General features: G+C 45.0%; 1 protein-coding gene and 1 long non-coding RNA gene across 5 annotated transcripts in view; one reads left to right on the forward strand and one right to left on the reverse strand.

Annotated features, from left to right (window-relative positions):
• The window catches only part of FBXL7 (F-box and leucine rich repeat protein 7), a 223,436-nt gene that overhangs the window by 19,928 nt on the left and 190,507 nt on the right, over positions 1-13,001 (reverse strand). The gene's annotated exons all lie outside the window — the stretch shown is intronic.
• On the forward strand, positions 2,678-6,482 carry LOC136991392 (uncharacterized). Its single transcript, XR_010883591.1, has 2 exons — positions 2,678-3,006; positions 4,294-6,482. It is a non-coding gene; the product is annotated as an uncharacterized lncRNA (long non-coding RNA).

Genomic DNA, 13,001 nt, shown 5'->3' on the forward strand with positions numbered 1-13,001 from the left:
AAATAGAGGAGGGACCAGTAAAGATAACCAAATACCAATTACCCCTAACTAGCCTTGTACCAGAAACAGTACCAAGCTACCCAAGATCTCCCATTGCAGTAGCCGAACCACTCACTGAAAAGTCTGACCTAAATGGGGTATGGTTCACTGATGCCTCTTCACATAGGATAGCCACGGGGTGGCAATACAAAGCAGTTGCCTTAGAAATAAGCACAGGCCATACGATAATAGAAGAAGGCGATGGCAGCACCCAAGTAGGAGAACTCAAGGCTGTCCGACTTGCCATAAGAAATGGAGCAACAACAGCGTATACCGATTCATATGCAGTATTCAAGGGGGCCACAGACTGGATAGGATTCTGGGAATGTAATAAATGGCAAATAAATAGGTGCCCAGTATGGCAGCAAGCAGACGGGGAAGAGTTGTTGGAAGAAGGAAGGAAACGGTCTATTGAGATAGGGTGGGTGAAAGCCCACAGCTCAGACGGAAGTCTGGCAGCTAAATGGAACGGGATAGTTGACAAGTCGTTGAGGGTAAGAGGAGTAACAGTAAGCGAAGTAGAGTGGGACAGAATAGGAGAATGGCTACATATACAGCGAGGACATTCAGGGGAAAAGGATTTAGTAAAAGAAAGTATAGCTTGAGGATGGCCCATAGATATAACAACTGCACGACGAATCATAACAGCCTGTCCTCAGTGCCAACTAAGATTAAAAAGGGATCATCCAGAACAGCAAGCTCCACTACATATCAGTGATAAAAAACAATTATGGCAAACCTGGCAGATTGATTATATAGGGCCTCTTAAACCATCAAGTGGGAGAAAATATATATTAGTGGGAGTCGAGGTGGTCTCCCGTCTCCTCCGAGCGACAGCCATCAGAACTGCGAATGGAGAAACTACCATTAAGGTATTACAAGAATGGTTCAGTGTATTACCGGTACCAAAGGAAATACAAAGTGATAATGGGACTCACTTTACAGCCCGCGTAGTACAGGACTGGGCGACACAAGAAGGGATTAGTTGGACATTCCACACCCCCTACTATCCCCAAGCAAACGGGATGGTGGAAAGGGCCAATGGCTTACTTAAAAGATATGCTCAAGTAGAAAAAGCGAGTTGGGACCTACGCATTAACCATGCTGTGCATCTACTTAATAATTGATGGGGAACATTTGGTAGTCCCAGAACCCAGGCCTTTTGCCCTATCGATACGGGCATCGTTAAGGATAATCCTGACATTGATCCTGCACGTGGTAAACCAGGACAGCCTGTGATGGTAAAACTACCACAAATTGGAGTAGTCCCGTTAACATTGTCTAAACCCCAAGGAACCCTTGCATGGGAAGCACTTGATGCCACAGAAAAAACTCATCGAATCAGTTCTCGGTGGATAATTCCTGATTATTAACCACTTATTCCAAGGCACCCTGCCTCGAGGAAAACCTAAATGTGTTCTTTTACAGGATACCATGTGGAGACTTGTGTTCCTACTCCAGACGGCCCTGGTGACAACATTGATCTCAAACCCATGGGGCAGCAATGTCAATATTTGGGAAAAGTTAGCTAGAGAAATACTAAATACCACTCACTTTTGTCTAGAAGGAGGAACTTCGGCAGCCCAAATTTACACCACATGCAATATTGGGTTCCCTATACCCCTAGAGACAGTGCAAAACAAGGCAATACTAGCAAATTTCAAAGTAACTAATATGTTTAATCAGATGTCTCGATGGGGTTCCGCCACAACACAGTATAACAAAGCAATGATAGAAATTAAGGTGAAAGGAATGTTTCCTGCAGTTGAGTGTGCTTTGATGGTAAATTGTACCAGCAAAACCCGACCGTGCCACAATTTTACGGAAGATGGGCCTCCTCTTAAATGTAATCACACAACCAATGTAACCTTTAACTATGCACATATTGTGCTCCCTACAGGAATGTTTTGGCTATGCGGGGTAAAAGCTTACTCCTACATTCCAGCCAATGCTACTGGTGGCCCCTGTACCATAGGTTGCTTGAGCATCTATATGCCAAGCAAACAAGAGATAAAGGAAATAGCTGGGAATCAAACACGAAAGAGGAGGGAGGCCTCATCCCTCAACCCTGAATGTAATTCAGAAGTAATCTTATTCTCAGCATCACAAATCTCAGCTGCAGCATTCCTTACACCTGGGGTGGGAGTTGCTATGAACTATCAAGCTATAAAAAAGATTGCATGTTCTTTAGCTAAAACTATCAACACCACTTCTGCTGCCCTATCAGCAATGCTTAGAGATGTGCAAGCCTTGCATGCCGGTGTATTAGAAAACAGAGCGGCAGTTGACTATCTTCTTTTACGACACAACCATGGATGTGAAGAATTCAAAGGCATGTGCTGCTTCAATCTGAGTGACCATTCGACCCTGATTGAAGGGGAGATCACAAACCTTAAACACCTAGCTTTGGACATTAAACAGCATAATGATAACAGGTTTAATTGGCTGCAAAAATTGTTCCAAAATTTCAGACTGTCTGTATCAGCTTGGCTCGCGTCGGGCTTACAAACTGTCATAATAATTGTACTCATGATAATCATTATATGTATTGCTTTTGTCTGCTTGAAAGCTTTAATATTATGCACAATCTTTGCTAAGGTAAATGCTTTAAACACAGGCTACTTGCCTTTGTGTGGAGGAAAAAGGATGAGCAGGGAGGCACTGCGGGGCGGAACATGGGAAGGTCGTAACGGGCGGAGCACTGCTGCCGGAGAAGAAGGCGGGGCTTTACAGCATTATAAAAGAGCAGGACGCGCTTCATTAAACGCCATTTTGCCACTCCTCATATTGGTGTCTGTGTGGTGATGGTCCGGGGCCTGGGGAGAAGGCCCCGTGCCTCCTCGGTAAGAACGAGAACGGTAACAAGTGGTGACCCCGACGTGATACCGAGGAGGCGGCTCGGCCGGCGCAGGCGCCGGGAGCGTGAGGAAGGGATCCGGATCCGGAACCATGGAGGCCATATGTAAGGTAGTGATGGCCTGCGCCAAGGAATGGCGGGCGCCGCTGAAGGCGGGCGCGATACGAGCGTGTGTAGAGAGGCTCGTAAAGGAGGGAGCGATTACTTCTCCTATGGAGATTCTGCGGGAGGAACTGTGGCTGCAATGCACAGCAGCGCTGGCGGAGTTCCCGATGAACGGGGGATCCGCGAGGGAGTTAAAGGTGTGGGGGCTGATAAGAATGCTCCTGCGGAGCGCGAGGGAGGCCCCGGCGAAAGAACGGGAGAGTGGGGGCGGGGAGGTTCCAGTGATCCTACCGGTGGAATCTCAGGAGCCGCCTCCGGTGTATCCCTGGCAAGATCTCGCACAAGACAGAGAGGGATGGGGGGTCGACGGGACCGAACCCGAGGATTGCGTGCCTGGCGCAGTTTTGAGGAAGACGCTTAGTGAGGAAGATAGGACCCTGCTGCCGTGGGCCCCGGCAGAGGAGGGTGCTGTAGGCGGGGAGAGTCAGGCACTGCAGCGAGGGAGGAAGGGTAACGGCCAGTCGGAGCGGAGAGACCAGAGTTCGACCTTGAAAGGAGGGAGGAAGGTTCGGGTGAGATTGCCGGTTGAGGAGGAGAGCGGAGAAGATAGCAGCGACGAGGAAGGCGGGGGCTTGCGAGAAGTTACGCGCAGGCTGCGGGGGTGTGCAATAGGAGAGACACAGCCGAAAGGGAAGCCGAAGGGCGGAGAAGAAGTAACAACATCCCCGGTCGACACCCTATTGCGTGCATTAGAGGAAATAAGGCGGGAGGTCATGGCCACAACAGAGGCTTCGCGGGCCGTGTATGAAGAACTCGGGAAGCTAGAAAAGGTAGAGCCACCCTGGACAAAGATAAAACAGACACACGCAGAGAGCTTCACTGAATTCTGTGACAGGCTCCAGCGGGCCATTGCAGAGTCAGACTTGCCCCCTGAGGCCCAGGGTCCGGTCATGATGGAGTGCCTCTGGCAGCAGAGTGACGCCATGACGCAGGACATCCTGAAAACGATCCCTAAAGGAACACCACTTTCGGTTGTCATCCGCACGGTACTGCAAAAACAGAATCAGGGAACAGCAGCAGCGCAGGCTCTTGTCACGGCGGTGGACCAGATGAGAAAGGGACCACAGCGTTGCTTCTCTTGTGGATATCACAGGGAAGAGGGTAGGCTGCGGTAAAACGGGAGGAGCAGATAAGATGGGTTCCAATGAAATGCATAAAACCTGACCTAAATGCACGTACGGGAGGGTCTGGGGTGTAACTAATCATTCTTGGTGAGATTCCATCCTGAACAGGGCGACGCCAGACGGGATGCTGCTGCATGGCTGCATTGATGCTTATCGCCGGCTTCATGATTCCGGGGACCGCAGAGTCATACTGGAGGAGATGAGCACAGGCGCACAGAGCAGCTCACTACTGCATCCCGTTCAACCCCGAGGCGGGGCCGACAGAGACTTTCCTGACGGGGAACAAGTCAACACAGGGGCGTGGATCTTGTCATGGTTTGATTAGAAATGGCTTATAACACTAGGCTTGATAGCACTCACAGTAGTAATAGCGATATGCTGCGGCTTGCTAATTCTGAATTATTGCTTACGGCATGTACGGCTTAACTGCTTGATAGACATGAGCATAGAGTATATCAATTAATAGTACAGGAAAAAGAGGTTCTAGAAAGGGGGGGAGATGTGGTGGATCTTGGGAAACTGCATAGACAAGATATTTGCATGAGAAGCGGTAGACTAGGCGTAGCGGAAGATCACGCAGTGTGACGCGCAGCCTAGGGGTGGAAACGAAGTGCACCTGTATGTAAGCTTGCACGCAGCCCACAATAAACGCCATTAGACGAATGGCTAACTAACCTGTTTGGCAATCTACCACAGTGGCTAATAGGACTGCTCGCTGAACGCTTGCGCATTTTGCTAATCCTCATAATTATAGGCTTATGCTTGTGTGTAATACTGAGCTGCGTTAAGAAAGCCTTGCTGAAAGTAGCGGGCCAAGTCTGGATTGCTCGAAAACAAGAAGGAGAACTTCTGGAGGAATGGCTGGGCTTTGGGGGGGGGATATAGTCTGTTGGAAATGAGCAATCCCGCCTATGCCTTTAAGGTTTTCCCTGCACGACGAAGACAAGGACATCGCCTGCGTTAAGAATCGGGAAAAGGGGAAGCAGCACACAGCTCTGATCACGAAGCTAGTAACGCAAGTAACCACCCGACGGCGGTCCCGTCGCGGCACACCGCACATACAGTAACCTTGAGCAGTAGCGGCAGTACTACCAACGCAAGCTTCCGCCCAGCGGCCTGCTGTAGGTCTGCCATGCGATCAATGACATCCACCGTTGCTGTCGTCCAGCTGCCGGAATAAGATGGGCTCACTTTCGCTTGTTTCGTTGCGTCCCGCTCGATATAACGAAACAACGTTGATGGGAGAGGGGGAGATGTGGAGGAAAAAGGATGAGCAGGGAGGCACTGCGGGGCAGAACATGGGAAGGTCGTAACGGGCAGAGCACTGCTGCCGGAGAAGAAGGCGGGGCTTTACAGCATTATAAAAGAGCAGGACACGCTTCATTAAACGCCATTTTGCCACTCCTCATATTGGTGTCTGTGTGGTGATGGTCCGGGGTCTGGGGGGAGGCCCTGTGCCTCCTCGGTAAGAACGAGAACAGTAACACCTTTGCAACAACAAGATCAAACCCATGATTGTCCTTGAGGGGCAAAAAAGGGGGGGTGTACGGCTGTGACTCTGGTCATGGGGTGGACTGACGGGCGAGTGAAGAGTTAACAGGACTGAAGTTTGTCAATTGATATGCAGAAGAACTGATAGCACAAGAGCTAACGTGCACAAAGCTGTTGAACAGAGGACTTAACAGGACTAAAGAAGTCTACCAACCGATATACGCAAGGACTGATATGCGCAAGGCTGCGGAATGATTAACAAGACTGGAGAAGTGAAGTCTGCCACCTGGAATCTGCACCGACCCCCGGGGAGGGAAGACACAATACGGAGGTGCTGTGGTCTTGCCTCGCTAGCAGGGTCCTCCCAAGCAGACAAACAGACAGTCCTGTGACTGCGAAACTTGCTAAAAGTCAGCAAAAGCAGTGTTTGCCCAGAGCCCCAGCCGTATAAAAAGAGACTTGGGAGCTAGGAGAGTTTGAGCAGGGACGGGAACATGACCTGACCATCCTCTCCGGCTGGACCGTGAGTATTCCCCCCCTCCCCTTTTCCTGGGACGCTGGGTTAAGGTAACTCCTCGAGGCTGAGAGCCCTCTCACTAGGAGAGTGAACAAGCTAGCTTTCAAGTAGGGATAAGCAGTGCTTCCAATTAATAGCGCAGTAATCGACGGTTTCAGGTTATCCTTTCTAAATTAGTAACTGCTGGTTTTGTGTTATCCTTCCTAAATTAGTAATCGCATTATTTTAATGGGTGTTACTAATCCAAGAACTTGTGTGAGGAAATAAACATCTTTTTTTATTATTATTACATTACTGTCTCAGTCGTTGCTATCAAACCTTCATAGCATGACAGTGTGACACAATCATTTGGAATGATGCTGGGTTGGGGCAAACTGATCTACTCTGTCTTTGAATGATATGCTGACATTAAGTTCTTGCTGAAGCAAACAGATCTTTGGAAATTATATGGAAAACTAGAGCAAATCCCTAATGACTCCAACTTTAACATGCAGGAATCCAGTCAGCTGTTTCACTACCTCATCTCTCTAAAATGGAAGAATTTGGGATAAAGGTTTTATCAGTTTACATTATTATAGAACAACTTCAAGCCAAGCTGCTGGATTTAAATTTATGGGAGGGAAACATTTTCAAAACCTCCAATTGTTCATGTGTATCAAAACCAAGTAAACCTGCAGAACCTGAAATTTAGTTCTGTCAGATGTTCATTGCTCTAAACAGAAAATGATATAAAAAGCAGATGAATGCTTGCCTCTGAGGAAAGCTGACAATAGGAAGATATGATCATTTAGTTGGGTAATCAAGATGACTTGCATCCAGTTGGTAGCAAACAGTACTCTGCAGCAGACAATTCCCCCAAGAATGATGGTTTCCAGCCTATTCACCAAAAACGAATTCTTTGCGGAACAGAACATTGTTGTTCACAATCAAAGATTGGCATTTTAAAAATGCACAACTCTCATAGAAAAGATTGACTCTTTCAAATTAACAGGGGACCCAGGATTAGACCTCCAAATTTTGAGATAAGTGGAAAGCTATAAGGTAAATAGAAAATGGAACAGTAGCATGACATTTAAAGCCACAAAGTTGTGTTCCTCTCTTAACACTCAAGTTTAGATGCTAGAGATTCATTAAATCAACTTAATTTAGAATAGTCTAAATATCTTCCCTAAAATAAATTCAGGCTTTGTAAATAGAGGCTTAACTGATAATCTGGGAAGTGACAACCCTCCATATTACGGGACAGAAGTGTATACAACACAAGAAGAGGTCTCTAGATTAAAAAAAAAAAAAAATCAAGTGGAAATAGCAGAGCAAATCTAAACTTAGCTTAGTTCTGCCCAGCTCCTGTTGGAGCCTCCCGTGAGACAGATGTTTCCTTTCACCCACAAGCATCTAGGTGGTGTTGCAGCTGTGGAGTCATACACTGAAGCAGAAGAAGCCCCAGATCTCCAGTGTAATGGGATGAACGGGGTCACCCTCCCTTCTTTCACTCCACCTGCATATGCTGTATCCCTCTATCAACTAGGCTATCAATCACAGGAGTAATAATAAAACACATTTAAAAATGCTGACAAGGAAAGAGAGAACTCAACCTTCTGCAAAAACTGCCTGATCGTTGCTTATCGTTGCTCATTCCAATGGTAGGTGAGCACTTTTCAGTCCTGCAGGACAATCACACTGAGATGACAGGAGTTTTCCAGTCTTTTACAAATAAACAGAAGTGTTTACTCAAGACTCACGCTTTTGCAAACTAGAATGGATTTCATCAAGAGCCCCACCTGGGTCTGCAGGATGCCCGTGGATTACAGAAAAACAGCAGAATTGTGCAAACTGTAACAGAAGGCCACCTGGAACACCTGCTCCGGATCAGCTCGCACCTATTTACACTTCAGTTTCCAAAGTTTATTTACTTGCCTAGGAATGAGATTCATTCAAAAGCACCTGCTAGCATCCTGGCAAGCACCCTCTCATTTTGCTGGCAAATACCTCATTTCTAGGGTTGCATCCCTCTCCTCCCCCCACCCCCGGCTTTTGACATGAGGCCAAACTGAGAAAGCAAAGCTGTCCTCCAGGGCTTTTCAGGAGACTAGTAGAAATCTCTGGTTAATCCCCAGTATTAAGTTTCTTACAGATCCACAGTGCTACCACTACCTTTATAGAGAAAGGAACATATTCAGCAAAGAACTGGCCAAAATCAGCTTTAGAACCGGAGCAAGAGGAATGCTCTGGAGAAGATGAAAGAAATGAAAAATAGGTCTCCAAATCAGAAACCCAGGGCACCAGCGCAATCTGACTTATCCAAACCCCTCTAACAAAGACACATAACATGAGGATTTTTCACAGAAGACACTTCGCTTTATGAGAGCCCTAGAGCTACAGGCAGCACTCCCCTCTTGTTATAGGCACATGCAACATTCACACAGTGATGCACTGATCAAACACATAGTGTTTATTCTTCCTAATTTCTCTATAACATGTAAAAAGATCAACACCAAACCACGAGGACTAAAATTTAGTTTATGGGAAACTGAGGAGTTAAGTTAGGAAAGAGACATGGCCACTAGTTGCTTTATCCTACTTGAAAATGTAACTGGCTCAATCCGAACTGCAGTAGATTACATGGATTCATGACTGCCAGTGTGAGGCAGTCCCAGACTATGTCAAAACAGATGGTACTTAGAACTGCAAAAGCAGTGCATTAACTGTCTTCTAAAGCCCAGCCCTGTCATCCTGTGGAGGAATGGTCAAGCGAGAGAGGGCATGATCTGATTGGGATGAGCAATCCCGTTCTCAGGGCAAGGGAAGGAATGTAGGCCAAGGCGAGCGAGCCTTGCAGCGGCCTTGAGCACTACAAAAGAAGGTATTCACAAAACTGGTAAACAAGTCTGGACGGAACTAGGTTCCATAAATGTCGACGGAGCGTGGACAGCAACCTTGCACCAATCATATATCTGCTTTATGCGCGTGGACAGAAACTGTAACCAATCATGTAACTATTGCTAGCGCATGCATATTGCTTGTCGATATATATACTTTGTGTAAGCTCTAATAAAGGGAGAACGACCATACTCATATTGAGACTCATCGTTACTCCGGGTCCGTCCCCCCACTCCGACATCATCCGAGTTCCCACATGCTGTGTTTGTGCCTTGCAATGTATAAATTGCAGATTGCTATTTATATGCAACAGCATATGGTACTCTGACACTTGAGGAGTATCAGATGTATGCACGTTAAAAAAAAATCAAGAATTCAGCACTTTGTATTTATGGCAATTTCAATAACTTCCAGTCTACTGGAAGTCACAATAAATAATTGCCTCATTTTACATAAAATATCAACTGACTGCAATTATTCCTTTTCAATTTATTGAGATTTCAATTTACTAAAATGAGACAAGTATAACTATTCACTGATTATTTTTATGTTGTTGTGATTTAATGAAATCAAAATAAATATGTGGGGAAAAGAATTGTGCTGTCTATCTCTATACAATCACTGAAAGAGTTATTATTCAAAACAAGAATTCTGAAAACAAGCATTATCTAAATCCCTCAGCCTCTTATTTTTATCTTAACCTCACCTACTCATATCAAACACTATCACTGATGTCCAGCTCTATTTGGAATTTCATATTTGCCTTCAGATTTAATATGACCAGCTAATGAAGTTATCCTATGGAGTAGGCTTAAGGAGACGGCATCAGCAGCATTTGAAATCAAGACAGCTGTGGCAGCTTAGTAAAACAAAAAGCCCCTTTCCTCTGGAAAGCCCAAGAAGAAAGGGATTCATATGAAATAACTTTAATACAGCTCCTATGAAGAGAATATGAAATATAAGTATCACTTTCAAACTGGTAATGTATGAACCTTTGCACTATGGTCCTGGGCATCTTTCAATCGATCTCCCACTACTGGGGTCTTACAGAGTTTGAGTTTTTCATTACACTAACTCCTCGAGCTCCAACTCAACTGGCACCTGATACTCCTGTTAAAAAATGTCTTTTGCAGCTGAGACACTAAATGCTCACCATCATCAGTATACACTACAGCTCAAGCAGGCACAAATTACCAGCTGGTAACACAGCCATTTGTGAGAACGAGCAAAGGGACACTTGTTCTGCAATGTTTTCCCCTCTTCCAGAGATTTTCCCCAAACCCAACCATGTTCTTGGTACCTGTAGAAAGGTGGGCATATGTTTCTGCAATTCACTGAAAAATTAGTCTACCCCAAAACTGCCTCTCAACATCTGACAGATAACATCAGGTTTTTATTATTTAGTTTAACATAAAGTTAGTGATCTATGGGTAGAAACAAACAAACAAAAAACAAAAGAAATCCTACCTTTTCAGCCATTACTAATTTAACTGAACCCATCAAGCCTCTTTTGATTCAGGCCTCACAGAGAGTAAAAAACTGTAGCTATATTAAAGCAAATCTGAAATTCATGGAAATATCATAGTAAACATGCTAACTCACAAACACTACCTGAAGAGGTTAAATAATCTTGACTCATACAACTGAAGATTGAAAAGGATATGCTAACAAGTACCATTGCCTCCAACGTATGTAGATAAAAGCCAGAGGTGACAGAAAGGTTACTGTACTTAAGAAGTGACATAACAAGGAGCAGCAGTAAAGTTTGAGACTAAGAGGAAACAGTTGAGAGTTAAAAATTACCACTGAGTACACAATTATGTCAAGGCAAAGCCTGTCTACAGGGGGCATTAGCATTGACATCTAGGGCTCTTTAAGCAGCAGCAAGATTAAAAAAAATTAGAGGAATTCATCGATGAAAAAAATCCTGCTTTAAGATGCTGTTTAGGAAAGATGACGCAAGAATTTTCCCAACCTTTATCACCAACAAGACCTGATTTGTCAGCCATCCTTACCTTTCTAAAACAAACAAAATCCATTGAACGAATTTGGCACATGCAGACAGGGTGCAAGAAAAGTAAAAAATAGAATAACTGTGTAATCAATGCTTATCTTCATCAGTGAAGCTGTGCCACTATTTTCCATCAAGTTGGCACAGATGCACATTTTGTGTTAAGAAGCAATGCAATTTTTAATACTTCCAACAAGGAGGTAAAAAGAATTTATATTAGGAAATATCTGAGAGACCCACAGTGACTTCACATTTTCCAAATCACTGGATTTACAAGCGAGGAGGCTGATAATGCGGGATGCCAGTACCTCCTGAGATGTGCAGACTGCCCTGCACTACCACAGGTTGGTGCAAGTTCAGAGCAGCCAGTGACCCTGAGGACAAGAACTCTCCTCGCCCAGTGGTGGTTCAGTCTCTGTTTGTGGCCAGAGCCTTTTTCTGCTAACATCAGTAATTGCCTGGAAAGTATTGCCCTCATTTCATTATGCTGGACTACATTCCACTAATGCCAGATTTGTGTGGAAGAATGGTTAGGTGAAAAGGGGCATGATCTCTTAGAAGTGAGCAATCCTGTCTTCACGATGGAGGGAGGATCCCGCGGCTATGTGAACTGTCCTTGAGCATTCCTAGACCATTACAAAAGGGGAAGGCAAGTAGTGGTAAACAAGTCAAGGAGGGGGCTGACAAGCCCCTCCACGTGAACAGCAACTTTGCACCAATCGTGTATTCGCTTTAGGCACGTGAACAGAGACTGTAAACCAATCATACAGCTATTGCTAGCACATGCTCTATCGCCTGTCTATATATACTCTGTGTAAACTCTAATAAAGGGAGAACGACCATACTCACATTGAGACTCCATCATTACTCCGGGTCCATCTCCCACTCCGACAGATTTGGGATTATTTACAGTGTGTACCATGTATAGTAACATAATACTCTGGTAATGTCAGTATGAGAAATGCTGAATTAAGAAATGAGACGAGATTGCTAACACTGGTCTATTAAGCTACTATTATGCAGTTAAAAAAAAAGTTATAGTGACATTTCCTTGTTCCTTCATTCTGATTTCATTTACAGGACATCTGAGCCATATGCAAGGCAGTGATAACAACTGGTATTATACACCATTCAGGAAATACATTTGTAGCCCTGAGGGAGACTCAAGGAGCACTAGTATAGAACGTGAAGGTTTTCACTAATTAAAATCCTATCTAGTTTGGAAGAAAGCGGAATCTGTTACCAATTCCCAATTACTCTTTAGCTTGTGGGAGCAGGTGTCTGCATCGCAAGCCATCCCTCTTGTTCATTTTGGATTGACTGTTCTGACAAAGGACACTGAAGGAAACAGAGATGACAAAAGAATTGCTCCTTCTGAAGTAGGACATTTTCACTGACAAGACTGTGCTTGGAAGCTTGTCTCTTACAGAGGTCTTTGTAGTGCTACAGCACTGAATTCCTTTGATTTGACTTTAGCTCTGATAAGAACAATCTCAGGAGTTAAATCCTCCACAGATGTACATGAAGCATGTAGTTCTTGCATTATTTCAGTTCTGGTCATGGTTTAACTACATACAACCCAAGCATGAAAACAGCTTGTACCTTACAGGAGGTTGCCTGTTCCCAGGGCCCGAGTAAGCAGAGTGTGAGGATGATGGCCAAACAGCCTGCATGGAGCCTTACTGAACAAAACGCTATCTCTACCATCCTATATACAGAAAATGCCTTGTCAGGCTTTAAGTTTCTTCAAACGCGATAACAAGTAATCACTTTTCAGGTGATATTTGACTTACAAGGCTTTTATGCCGTATGGCTTCTACAGACTTCTAGGGAAGTCTCTGCTTCATAACCTCTGGCAGGAGAGAAACCTATATTCCTAAATGACCTGCTATGCTGAAACCAGCCAGAAGCCCTCTG

The sequence above is a fragment of the Apteryx mantelli genome, chromosome 2, assembly GCF_036417845.1.
Source record: "Apteryx mantelli isolate bAptMan1 chromosome 2, bAptMan1.hap1, whole genome shotgun sequence".
Classification (NCBI taxonomy): Eukaryota; Metazoa; Chordata; class Aves; order Apterygiformes; family Apterygidae; genus Apteryx; species Apteryx mantelli.